Source organism: Achroia grisella, unplaced genomic scaffold (assembly GCF_030625045.1).
Source record: "Achroia grisella isolate CSIRO2021 unplaced genomic scaffold, CSIRO_AGI_Agris_v1 utg2547, whole genome shotgun sequence".
Lineage (NCBI taxonomy): Eukaryota > Metazoa > Arthropoda > Insecta > Lepidoptera > Pyralidae > Achroia > Achroia grisella.
The window spans coordinates 42,627-56,809 of NW_026712744.1; the positions used below are offsets into that span (position 1 = coordinate 42,627).

General features: G+C 30.5%; 1 protein-coding gene across 1 annotated transcript in view; it reads left to right on the forward strand.

Moving 5' to 3' along the window:
- Nucleotides 1-14,183, forward strand: part of LOC131842836 (pyrokinin-1 receptor-like) — a 65,862-nt gene that overhangs the window by 24,291 nt on the left and 27,388 nt on the right. The window lies entirely within an intron of this gene.

Below are 14,183 nucleotides of genomic sequence, written 5' to 3' on the forward strand. Positions count from 1 at the left end.
TAAAAAAGTTAGTAATTATATCGATGATTATTATGATAATATTGCCTTGCAAAAACTTGATTCAATGACGGCCGTTGAACTATATGTAGGTACGTAGAAATACTTGTTTATTAATATTATAATCAATTTCTGTCATATTATTTGTTGTTGTAGCAAATTATAATTAAAGCTAAGTAAAGTAATAATTAGGTGTATAATTTACTCTATAACGTAAAAAATAGAGTATAAAACGATAATTACTACATCTATTATTTACAAGTTATCTATAACAATATTATTTACAAGATTATACTATACAAATTACAATACCGAAATCAGATATTATTTGCAATGTATTCTACTTATCTTATTATAAACATTTACACTTTTATTATAAACGTTAGTTCGTCCGTCGCGGCATCTTGTGACATGATAGTGCCTGATACACCTAAAGTCTAGGATAAATATACAAAATATCCTCTATGAAGTAGATAGCATACGTCAGAGTCGTAGTTATTATCTACTTGTAAAATAGTTTTCAGATTCGTATCTCTTAAGAATGTTCTAGTGATGTATAAAATAATTGTTTTTGTTTTGTTTGTTTGAAGCACGGTTTTTACAATATGACAACTCATCTGTGTGTATATATTATATATACTTAAGTTCTAAGTACAAATAAAGCTTTATAATTTTAGTATTTAACTGAAGTAAATACTATATCTACATGGGTATTTCAAGGCTTTTATATGCCACAACCAAGTAAGTGGAGTCTACTGCGAAATGAGAAATGCAGCTGTAAAATTAAAATTAATTGTATGTATAGGAACTGACCTATATTTAATGTATTTCTGACTGTAAAAGTAAATGGTGTAGATGGAAGCATTGTCATCTGTCGACGATATGGTGAATGCAACATATTATTACATGTATAATATTGCCACATATCGCATATTTGTGGTATGAAGCAAACACAGCACACTGACGTCGCTTTGAATAATTCACTTTACTATATTATAATTCGAAATAATTATGATTAATCTGATAAATCTTTGTTTGGTTCAGTATCTATGGAGAATTCTGGTTTCGGTTTCGTATTTTTTTTCATTTTCAAATAAGCTGACAGCCTCCTAGATTGTTAGTAGTAACTGTAGCCTATATAAGAGTACATGAACAGCATAACGGAAATAACGTTATGATGTCATGGTCGTAATATTCATGCGGAGACTAAATTTTGAAGCCTCAAATTATGTACACTCCGTAGTCTCACCATACAACAGAATCACAGCTGTTGTTTTGTTAGATTAGGCAGTGAAATTACACGCTTTGAGCATGTCAAGCAGCTTGCGTTATAGACAAGCTAATGCAAGGTGTTTACCGTCTGAAACACGTGATTTTCAGGACAAGTTTTATATGAAGAATTGGTATTTTCAGCAATAGACAATGACATTGCATGACGTTATATAATGTTTTATAAGGTTTCGCCGCCAATAATGATGAAAATAGATCATAATATATTGTAGGCGTATGTGATATTGGATATATATATATATATATATATATAGACTAGTCTATGTTTTGACTATAAGTGCTATTGCAAATGAAATAGCGTAAAATATGGCCATGCCAAAATATGAACGGTAATTTTGGGAAATCAAACATTCTGTTTTCTAAGATAAATATAATATGTTATTACCTATACGAGTATATTACCAAATATAATACATATAAAGATGAATGACAAGTCTAATTGAAGGGTTCTACAAATTCTGAACATGGAGAAGAATAGACTATTTAACTTACATAGAATTGTAGCCTGTTTCTTCTAATTTCTAATAATTATAAATTATTTAATTTACTTTAATAATTACGTTATAACGTAATTAAGTAATTGAGTAATTTTTTTAAATTAAGTATTTTTTTTAAATTAATGTTTTGTTTGATGTAATCAAATCTATATTATACACATATATAACTAAGAACAAATGTATTATATCGTGGGTGATAGAATTTGTTTGCTACTCCGTTTCCGTTGTAATTAAGGAAGAGAATTTTAATATTTACCTTAAGTAAAAAATTGAAAGAAATTTTAATATAAGATGAACTCAACTTATATATTAATAAAAGTCATAAAGTTAAAATAATTTTATTACGAGGTAAATATATCTAGTAATAAAACGGTCTTAAGTAAGTACTATTTATTTTTGTCTAATTATAAAAACGAGAGCTTTTCTCGTTTTACATAGGTACTGTTTGTGTCTGTAATCTCTAATAGTCATTAACCTTATTAGCTTAAGTTTTCGAGCATATCATAATCATAAAAACTAAAAGGTCAAGACTGTAGAAAATAGTATATAGGAAAAAAGACATCCATTATTTTGGCAAAGAATTGCGATACATTATTTTTAGACGTTTAGATAAGAATATAATGGGACTATACATAGATATTTCACACAACAGTATATATACTACATTTAATCTGATACAGGTCTGCTATATAGACAAAATATCCGGGTTGTAAGTTTGTTACTCCATTTATCACCGCAGTACATGGGCCATTTACCCTGTAGCCGCAGAGGGGGATTAATTCACTAGATTTACGCTTTTATGATATCACTTTAGCTAACAATTGTATTTGTTCTACACAAGTATATTGAATGGAAAATTTAATATACATAGTTTCACAAAAAAGGTTACTTTAGGCGGTCTTTATTCCAGAGTTATTCTTAGTACTTGTGTTAGTTTCAAAACTGAATTCACCGTCTGAGTGCAGCTGTATCTAGGTTCAAAGGATTTCTAAGTAAGGAATCCGATAAGATGTACTAAAAGAATAACTTAGTCTTTCTGTAAATATTGTTACAAGGGAAATATTATTTCTCTTTGTGTTATATGTATTTAGATGTTACAGTAATGTAGTAGTAAGTAAATATTTGTTCCTTTAAAGTAGCTCCAATAGGTCTTAATAAGTAAATTTTATATACCTACAGCCAATTATAGGTATACCTGTATTTTCTCCGAAAAATGAACATGAAATAATCTCGATGTCGAGAGTATAAATTTTATCATAATTTAGTTTTAACACTAATATTGCAAAGATCTCGTTAATAAAAATAACGTTCATCAAATATAAAAATGTAGTAATTTCTTGCTCAGTGTTTAAAGACACCAATATATCTCATCAGAGGTAATAACATTCAACTGCAACTAATAGGTACAGCTCTAGAATATTAATTACAACAATTAGTGCCAAAATGAGAATCTACAATGACTGTAATTCAGACTAGAATGACATGTTCCAAATTTAAATATGTTTTTTTTTATTGTAACACTCTTTATGGCTAGATAATAGCTTTGAATGCTATAACCAAAGCTATAATCTGTATACTATTTAAATTTAAATTACTATGGTTTCTCTTATCGGGGCAACTGATTTAGGAAGATATTATTACTATCGACTTAAATATCTTTGGCTGCATTGTAATTATTGATGAATATTATAGCACAGGACCTTGGACCGGGAAACCTTAATTTGATATATCTTTGATCCCGATAATAATGGCTGAAACAGGTTAATCGCTTTTAGAGCTTATCGAACCGTCGTTATGACTATTCCCTGTTTATGTTAATGTTATTTGCCAGCATTGGAGAGTTAGATGGATATTAATATATACATATATTTAGGTATATACGACTATATTATATAGCTAATTTATATAATGTAGAACAATCAGGCATAAACACAACCATTGATATGATCTTAGATATTAGGGTATAGTGCTAGTAATGTATTTTCATTATTAATGCAGATAAGATAATATTATGTATTATTACTGATCTTTTCACCATGTATCAGAGCGCAGGTACTCTTTTTAAAAGTCTTAAAATTTTATTCTTAAAATATCTTTTATTCTTATTTTAGTCTTAAATATTAGTCTTGTAATTTTTGTATAGATCATATGATGACGTATTCGTGCACCTGAGATGAGTCTGCTGTGAATGTTGATGGGATGAGCATGAATTCAGGTTATTTAGTCCACAATAGCCTTTTATTAGGTATTATTGTTCTGTCTGTCCACTCTGTTACTGTAGTCTTTTAAATAAACTATTAAATAAATAAGGAACTCTATATGTATTTTTTACATAAACTTTATCCAGTGTTTATTATTTATCTCTAAAGTCACATAATGAAACTCTCAGGTTCTGTCTCAGTAACTGAAATTTATTGATTCGGACTTTACGTCGTTAGGCTCCCCCAAGTTAACGATTCCACCTTCCAGTATTTATTAGAAATAAATTGATATTTATCGGTTTAGATTTATTTTGTGGAACTAATAAACAAGTCTCAGTAGTATGCCTAAAGCTACAAAAGAAGAAAAAAGGAAGGTAAGGCATTTACAAATATCTGTGATCGTCTCACCATACACGTAAAGTTATAATACAAAATAATAGTAGGTTGACATAATTTTGTATTGTGACTGTCTCGCGTCGGGCAAAACAGTCTCCCTCTCAGGTTGACTGTCCCTCTATCTCCAGTCCAAGTACAAAAAAACAAGAAATTAAGAGTTGGATACATAAATTATAACAACATTTTTACATACTATAAAACGAAATCGTCACTGCTCTCTGTTCGCATCTTCTAAATAACGCAACGGATTTAAATGCAGCTTTCAGCAATAGATAGAGTGATTGACTTTCAGCAATTGAAGAGCAGGGTTTATATGCATAATTTATTTGTGTTATAAAATAGAATAAGCCGAGAAATTTGTGATGCATTCGTGCAAAGCCGGACGGACTGCTACTTAGAAATAAACTAAATCGTGTTCAGGCCACAAATAAACAGACGGGTAATTGGAGGATGATAGCATGAGTAATTGAGCATGAAATCAGTTCAGTTAGGCCATTGTGGGGACTTCAGCAGGAATTACCGATGATGATTTTCAGAGGGAATCACGTGGAGGTTTATTTGGTATTGTACATTGCTAGTAATGGGGCCTCTGTTAATCTGTTTCCCATTACTAACAATAGTTACCCACGGCGCGCCGGCAGTACAGATTTATGTCCGGCATGTTTAAATAGTTGTTATTACTTTTGTGCTATTAATTATATGATAATTGTTTTAGTTTCGGCCATTTGTGGTTAAAAAACCTGACCACATTAAACTGTTTCGTAAATATTCTTGATGGTTTCTTAAAATCTGCTGTCTTATTTGTAAACACCTATTTTTCCTGTTTATTTTATAAGTAGAACTGAAGTTTCTGTTGAATAAATTTAGTTTTGCTATCAATGTTTCTATTACCGGAAGGTCAATAAAAAATATCAATTCTATATAACTCATATTATAAATTTATTTTTTATCACCCATTTTTTCACTGTGCTACATTACCGGGTACTAGTCAGTGACCAAGTAATAGTATAAATAATATTTATGTTATGTACGCGTTTGGTTTTAAAAATTCTAATTGAACTACTGTAAGTGTATTTTATATGGGATACAATATTGATTTTATTCTATAATTACAATATCGAATTGAATACTGAATGAAAAACCTAAAAATATTATTCAATGTATTGCTCTTTAACCGATGACTGACGTGCGCGTTCAAATGCAATTCATTATACTCCGACAGTTATTATTCATTGTTTTATTGATGTGGTATGGAAGTAAAACACGTGTCGTTAAAGAGCCGTATAAATTAGAGGTTTCTAGATGCTTCTAGAAGCGTTTCGCATCTGGTTAACGATCCCCGAAATGACCGATGTAAGCGTGCCTTTATGTGCCTAGTGGGCCGGGGATTTGTACCAGTATTGTACCTACATATACATATTTGAGAATGTGTTTGTGAGGTAGGAAAGTTATGTATAGAGGTGGCTAAATGATGTACACCTATGTATGTTGTATTATGCAGAGGAGTAAAATATGTATAGGCACGTTTTAAAATTTGCTTAACTAGGTTAACGTGCACTTTTATAAAAGTAGGTAGTCTCTATTATTTTGTTGAGAATTAGCAATATTGAGAATAGTCGGCCCGGCCCGGCTTTGCAAATTTAGTATGCATTAACATAATATATATAATGCCAATAGAAGGTCAGAAGCATTAATGAAGTTAGAAACAAAACAGGTATTAAATATAACAGTAGATATAATCGTAGTTCAGGTGTAGAAAGTTTAGTGTTACGTTTCCAAGCACCGATCGATTGCTTGATGATACCTCATGAATGAGTGATACATATGTTGTATACTATGGCATATGTAAACATATTAAATATAGAGAATTAATCGCCATTAGCGAGAGGTTATTAGTTTACCTTCATAACAAAATGAAAGACAGTTCACACTTATATTTATTACTAGCTGTTCCCGCGATTTCGTCCGCGTGGAATTTAGCTTTATAATTCTAAAATAAAAAAATTTTTCTAAATAAAAGCAGCCTAAGTTCTTCTTCTTAGTCGGTACACTCTTGTCAGAGTGGTCGTGGTCAACATTTTGAATCACAATGAGTGAGGTTTTTGGTAATACGGCGCCATTCGTCGCGGACTGTAGCCTAAGTTACTTCTTATTAAATCAGCTACCTGCCAAAAAAAGTCCCGTTAAAATAGGTACAGCCATTTTAGAGACTAGCCGGAACAAACAGACCGACAGACAGATAGACAAAAATTGTAAAAAGTGTTTTTTTAGTGTAGGTTCATATGCATGTGGTAAAAAACAGTTATTTCAATATTACAACACTCCAATTTTATTTATATGTATAGATTAGGAGGCACGTATAAGTAATGTTTTAATATGTAAGTGCTTAAAAAATTATTGTTAATGATATCAAAGAATTAGTTTTCAATTAAATAATTTAATAATAAATGAATTTCTTTCTTAGTTCTAATGCGGATCAAACATTGTTTTTACATTTTATACACATTTAATGTAATCAAGAATTTCCTGGTTCAAAGAGCATGGATGAGACTACTAATTAAAACTCTTAGAGCAACGTCAAACAACTAGCCACGCGGTAAAAAAATGTGTCCTTTGATTAAAAAGACTTTTATGAACATCTCAACTCTTCAAATGAATTTCATAGCAACTACTACTACTGAACAGTTAAACAGAATATCTTGTCTTTTAACAAATTAAAAACTTTTGTAGAAATGTAAAGGAACTAAATAACTAATAGTCGTATCCTTAAACATCAACAACTGTTAAGAACAATTTCCTTCCTAAATTAGTTTGACATAGCAATCAAATCCTCATTTATGCGAAGGAACGTTCAAAATTCTTCTGCTGCGTAATTTGTCCTAAATTAAAACGACAGAGATTACTATTGTAATTAAAATAAATCTAATAATATGAAATAAGGTAAAATAAATTAAAACTAGGGAAAGGAGGTACAAAAAACCTGTACCATGTCAGGTTGACTTCTACGTGGATCCCCTTGTAAACCATCGTGATAAATTCTTCTTCATGATCTTATCATTCTCCACTGGTGCTCCGCCAGCGTAAACCGTTAGCGCAGGCAGGTGCCCAATCCATTATCATCCATAAAAAACATAAAACCTGTCGTAATTCCTTTTCCTACTTTCAATTAATTTATTTGGAATGGAAAACATGCTGACCTACGTGATGGTAAGCGGCGACCTTCAACTATATACCTGAACAGCACTATGCACATCACGTTATCATGTGTGACTCGTGATGACTCGTGCCATTTTGGAGGGCTAAGATGTTATGCATCGTATTTTTGCAAATGCAATTTCACTACCTAATCCCTCTCTACAACTGAAATAAAACCGGAAAAGGTTCTAATAGATGATAATGAAGTATTTAACTTTTGCAAGGTTTAAACTGAATCGGCAATATTGTAATAATTCGTCTTCAGGAAGTCTGGATAACGCGTAAGCGTTTGAATTTGGATTATCGCCAAACACTATTCTAATTTTTATTACTATAATACTGTAAGATTTTCTTATTTGAGGAATAAATAAAAATCAAGGAATACTTTTTTATCAAAAGAAATATTTACGGGATCGATAAATATTTAAAGCTTTCTTTATACTTAAATTAAATCATGATTTTTTCCATGTCATTGCTGTTTATTATGGCATATCGCCATAAGAAACGAATAAAATTATAAAAAGATCGTGGATATTTCAATGAAATAATTTGTTAAGTTTAGAGCCTAACTTGAAGAAAAAATTTAAATAAACTATTATAACACTGCTAGTAGCTAGTATCAAAGCTATTATCGGAGTAACTAAATTATTTTCATTGCTAATATGTTCTTAATATGTAAAAGTAATTAATTTTTAATATTATAATTGTTATTGTATTATATACATTTAATAATATTTATTAATTACATCTAGTTTGAAATAATCATTATGAATATGATAATTACAGAATACAGTAATTTAATAAGAATATTACGTACAGAATCATGAAATATGTACATATATCCAGAATTGGTAATCTAACAGTTACTCATTGTAATTGCGACACATCTTCATTATAGGCCGTATGATGGTATATATAATATTCTTAAGATTGAATGTCTAGGTAATGATTAGTAGGCAAAGTTAGGTATACTTTCTAAAGAAAAAAAGGGATATATTTGTCCGTTATAAATTTTGTGTAAGAACATAGGTCCAAATTTATATGTCTATAATTTTGATGGCGAATGGCCTAGTCCGTGAATTTGAATAGGACTTTTGTGTGACATTTCTGGAACACGAAATGCAGGGTGTTTCGTGAATAAGCATTGTATCGTTTCAATGCGTTGTGAAGGTGCACTGTAATATGGAATCTATAATTGTTTCCATAAAATATACAAAACTTCTATCATATTTACACAATATATATATACCTATCCATATTTATAAATAGTTAGAGTAAAAAATATTTTCACGTCTTGTTATTTTTGTAATCTATTTTTGTATTCATGATTATGGCTTCGCCTATTGAACGATAATGGTTTTATGTATGTTGTCACGCATTTTACTTGAAAAACAAAACTAAATTTATACTTTATATTATACGTATTTCAATCAATTGCGAACTTAGAATGAACGTTTTTATTACCATAATAAATGAAGCTGGCGAAAAATGAATTTAGGTTTTTAGCCACATTTCTATAGTTACCTATGTAAAATTGTAGGCACATCATTAAAACTCAACGGTTTGTTAATTTCTTACAAAGATATCTCTAGTAGGTAATGTTAACTTTTGCAGACGCAAAACCAAACATTTTCTTATTATTATTATTAATATTATAAACGAGAAAGTTGGTGAGTATGGATGGATGTTTGTTACTCTTTCACACAAAAATGATTGAACGGATTTTGATGAAACTTTATAGTAATATACATCGGAATAACACATGGACTATAATTAAAAAAAATATTATGTTAATTGAGCGAAATATAACGTTAAATGTCAAGTAAGTATAATGGAGACAAAGGGCCAGCTAGTTATATTATAAATAACAAAACATTATACATATACATTGTAAATAATTAGTAGTCGGTATACCCCATAAGAGTTATCGTCGAAAGATGACGCAAGTATCCCAGTTCGTAGAAAAATAAAATGTCGCTATTAAACTACTGGCATCACTCTTGCCTTGATAATATAGAAGCTATTTATTGATAACAAGCCTAATCCAGTACTAAAACAGTACTATTAATACGATTAGTTGCTGCAGTATCTTATTTATAGGTAAGTATTGACAGATATTGCTATTCTTACCATATTTATCTAAGAAATATATAAATTATTATTTCTCGTGTCACAGCCAGGTTTGTAGTCCATAAGGACGGGTTGTGCCAAGATTCTCGTTACTTTATTTTTTAACGGGTTTATTTTTATACTGCATTATTAAGGAAGTGACGGAATATTGTCCTGTACCGAATATTGTCTTGTATGTCTACAATAATAGCCTTCTGTCGTGGAATGTATATCTGTCTGTTATTATTATTCTAATAAAATAATGCAGTAACGACATCCATATTTGTGGAATAAACGCTAAAACAGTATGAAAATCTTATATGTATTTATTAAGGGTTGCAATTTAATACCACAAAGTTTTTTTTATAGATAAATGTAGGTATGTATGATGCACATGACGCAGAACATTCCAGAGATAATTAATTTTATCCAAAAAATAAAGTCTATTGTAATAAAATATTTTTAAACACTTGATTTTTCTTGACTTATAGGAATGAAACTGGCCGTCAGTAACTTTGTACGAGATTTCCATTTCTTTGATAACACAAAAAGACTTACCGAAGCATAAAGTCTTTGTAAAAGTTATGAAACTTGGTTGCTTTGAGCTATATGTATTGTACGTATAGCTCATATATATAATATATGTAAAATGAAACAAAATACAGAAATCAAAGCCATATCTATCTTTATTAATACTTATTATAAATAAGAAGGTTAATATGTTTGGATATTTATTATTTAGTTAAACTTTAATGCACAAATACAATATATAAATGTACATACAAGTATTGCGAACTTTACACCTAAGGGCGTTCTCTACCAGTCAACCATAAGGCAAACTGAGAAGTTAGTAAGCGGCGCATTTTAGTTTACAAACGTTTACGTCGTAACTTTTAAATAATACATATTATTAGACATACATAATTACGTACGATACATATATATGTATATGTACATATACACATACTTGGATTATATACTTAGGTACATGAAAATTACCCATGTATGAGGCAGAGGGAAAGAATATTTCTTAGGTCTTAGAGTATTTACAAAATTCTAAAGCTTCAATTTCTGGTGATTATATTTGACAGGTGGTTGTAGTATCGGGAATCATCATCATATAAATAAAATCGAATTCAACAGTTTTTGTATTAGTAAGTAATTCTCAATTGAGGACCTTCTCATTTCTCACGATTCAGAATGTCAAACAATCCGACGCCCATCTTTTTCAAGTCGGTCGCAGATGATTTATTATTAGATTTGATTTCGAGGAACATTTCCGTTAGTAGAGATAAAGGAAAGTCGTTTATAGCCTACTAAGTGATATTTAGGACTTCGTTTGTTTAAAATTAATAATAACAATAAGAATAATCTTTAACATATGCCCGTCCGTTCTGTATTTTAAGGAAATTTCCTTTCGTCATCACTTTTATCATCCTCATATAACTTTTAAATTCATTCATGCTTGGCTAACACGCGGGGTGTTTGAACGCATTACCCCCGTTATTATTAAAAAGGGAGATATCTAAAACATATATAAAGTAATAATAATAATAATAATAATAATATTTATTTAAACCTTCATCAGTGTACAGTTACGTCGTCGTCGTTAGTACGTCATGCAGTCCTGACTCCCAAACTAGCGTAAAGTAAGCTTAATATATTGAGTAGATTATTTTTTAGTTTAATGAACATATTTATGTTCACAAAACTAAAAAATAACCTCTCACTTGCGAAAAGATTTATTTCGCATATAAATTTCGTCTCCTATGTCACGTCTTCTACATTATTTTTTGAGATAAATGAGCCTTTATCAGTCCGCCTGATACAATATATCTTCACTTAACATTTCATCAAGATCACTTCAACCGTGAAAAGGTTACAAACAAACAGATATATACAGTTTCGCATTTGTAATATTAGTATGGACAGTAAAATGTGAGTATAAATTAGGTGCTATATTTTCATTGATATTTTACGGGGTAAGTGTTATGAGAATCGGCGCCTTTTATGAAATTGAGGGTGGCATTTGTTGGCAGTAATGGGGTACAAAATTAGGACTTAAATATTGAAATGTTATTAGAAATTGGTCTACAAAGCGCTATAAAGGGAGTCTATGTCATTATGAGCTCAATTTCATAATATATAACTGTAACAAAGTAGGGCTGAAAAACATTAAAGTTATATTACAAATTCTCGGTGTCGATTAATTTAGCTTTCCACTTTATCTTAGATGGTCACGTGTTTGATTCCCGGATGATACAAACATAATTCACCGATTGTTCGTATTGGTCAGAGTGTTTTGTATGCATATAACATGGATACAAATATCTACAAAAACAACTGAAATATTTATATCAGTTCTCAGTAGGTACAGAATTTTTATATATAGTAACATTAAGTGGTCGGCGGATTTCAATGTTACAGTAACTTAATAATATTATGCAACAATTAATATAACTTATCAGGTAACTCACAATTATCTAAATTGCTTTAGATTATTCTACTTTTAAAATATCCATTTTGAAAATGTACGTGTAAATTTATACGTATATTAAAATCCAATATTAATGGGACAGATGATAAGAACCTTTTAATTATGCGTCAAATAAATATTTACATGAACATTTCGCGACGGCTATTAAACTTAATGGAAGAGGAGTGCCAAATTCTAGAATTATAGCTTCACTAGGACTCAATTTGTCTTATAACTGTTAAACATTAAAAACCACACAGCAGCATATAGTCTCAAACTAAGCTGAGATTGTACTGTGGGTACAAAACAAATAATAGAAAATCGATATATTTGTTTTTGTAAATATATAGGTATATATGCTTATAAGATAAATAGAAAACATCCACACGAATAGAAACTTGTGAGTGCAAATGTATCTTTCGAGAATCGAACTTACAACTATAGTAATGCGGTGGCCTAAACAGCCAAGATCACCGATATCCCCAAATAACTACGTATTAACTTATTTTCAATGGATATAGAATATTTTTTTCTAAGTTTGTATCATTCTCTGCTTGAATGGGCTCATCTGTTTCCTTGCAACTACTGAATGGTAAATACATTCTGACAAATAGGTATTTTTTTTGGATGGATTATAGTGAAAAGCTGCACCCACCCGCGCTTATGGTTTATGCTGGCGGGGCACCAGTGGAGGACGATAAAATGAGCATGAGGTGAGGTCAGTTAGCCCATCGTGGTAAATTGAATGAATATATCTGGTTGATATGTCTGATGGTTTCCAGGGTGAAGGTTAAACTGACATGGTACATTGCTAGCAATGGGATTATCAGTCCACATTACTGACAATCCCCTTTCCCCCCGACAAATAGGTATTATTAGTGGTCGTATATTGAATTGTGCACGTCCCTGCGCTAACGGTACAGGATTTCAGGGTGATAGGATAAGGATAACGTTTCAGTTAGCAAATAGTGGCGAATTTACCAGGAAATTACTATGATGGTTTCTGTTGTCCTCCCATAACAATGTATGAATCTCTTACCCAGTCTATAATATCTACTTATCTACTGTAATACGAAATGAGTATATATTTTTAAAGTAATAACAAAGATACGTACATCATTTTAAACAACGCGTTCAGATATCACATTCACATAGTACCTATAATTTAAAACAGGTATTTTTTAATATTGAATGTTGACACATTTTAGAGAAAAAAATATGAGTAGAAAATAAGAATGAAGTATGTGACTTAAAGAACACTCGTGTTAAACTGGTTCATTTATATTTTAGGTACATTCAGATATCTCAGTCAATTTAAATGTAGAGCGTTTTTGTTATTGTTAATTAATTTATATATTCCAATCTGTGGGATATTCGACGGGGCAAGGAACAGGTATTTCCTAACGCATACAAAACACGCTACTAAAGGTCAGATCAATAAATAGTTAACTAATAATATTATTATACAACGAATAATAGTATTGGAATTTTTGAAACATAGGTATAATGTAATTTGTTGCTTACCTGCAAAACTTATATCTTTTTTTTGTTAAATCAAAATGTATTATAATGTAAGGTTCCTTGTTTTTTTACAGACAATTAACTTACCTTCTTTTTGAAGTTGCACTTCTAACAGAGCAGTGGGTCGTGCTCTAATATAAGTTAAAACAAATAATTAAAGTCAACTTTTACGGTACTAATTTCACGTTACTACACAACTTTCTAGCTAAATCAACCGACTATCAACCTACATTTCCACCCTATCTTGTAGTGCTATTTGGACAAATATGTGGTAATTGACATCGTCTCAGACTATTTTTGTGCTACCACTCCCACACATTTAGCCACGGTTGGTTTGGGTATTCCCGACCTTGCCCTTTTAATTTATCGTCAATTTGGTAGATATCAGCTCAAAGCCAGTCCAATGATGTTTCGTGTTTCGTAGTTACGTATACTTTCAAACTTAGAATAGAAAAGAAAAGAAGGGTGCGCAACGGTACAGATTAACATGAAGTTGGATAC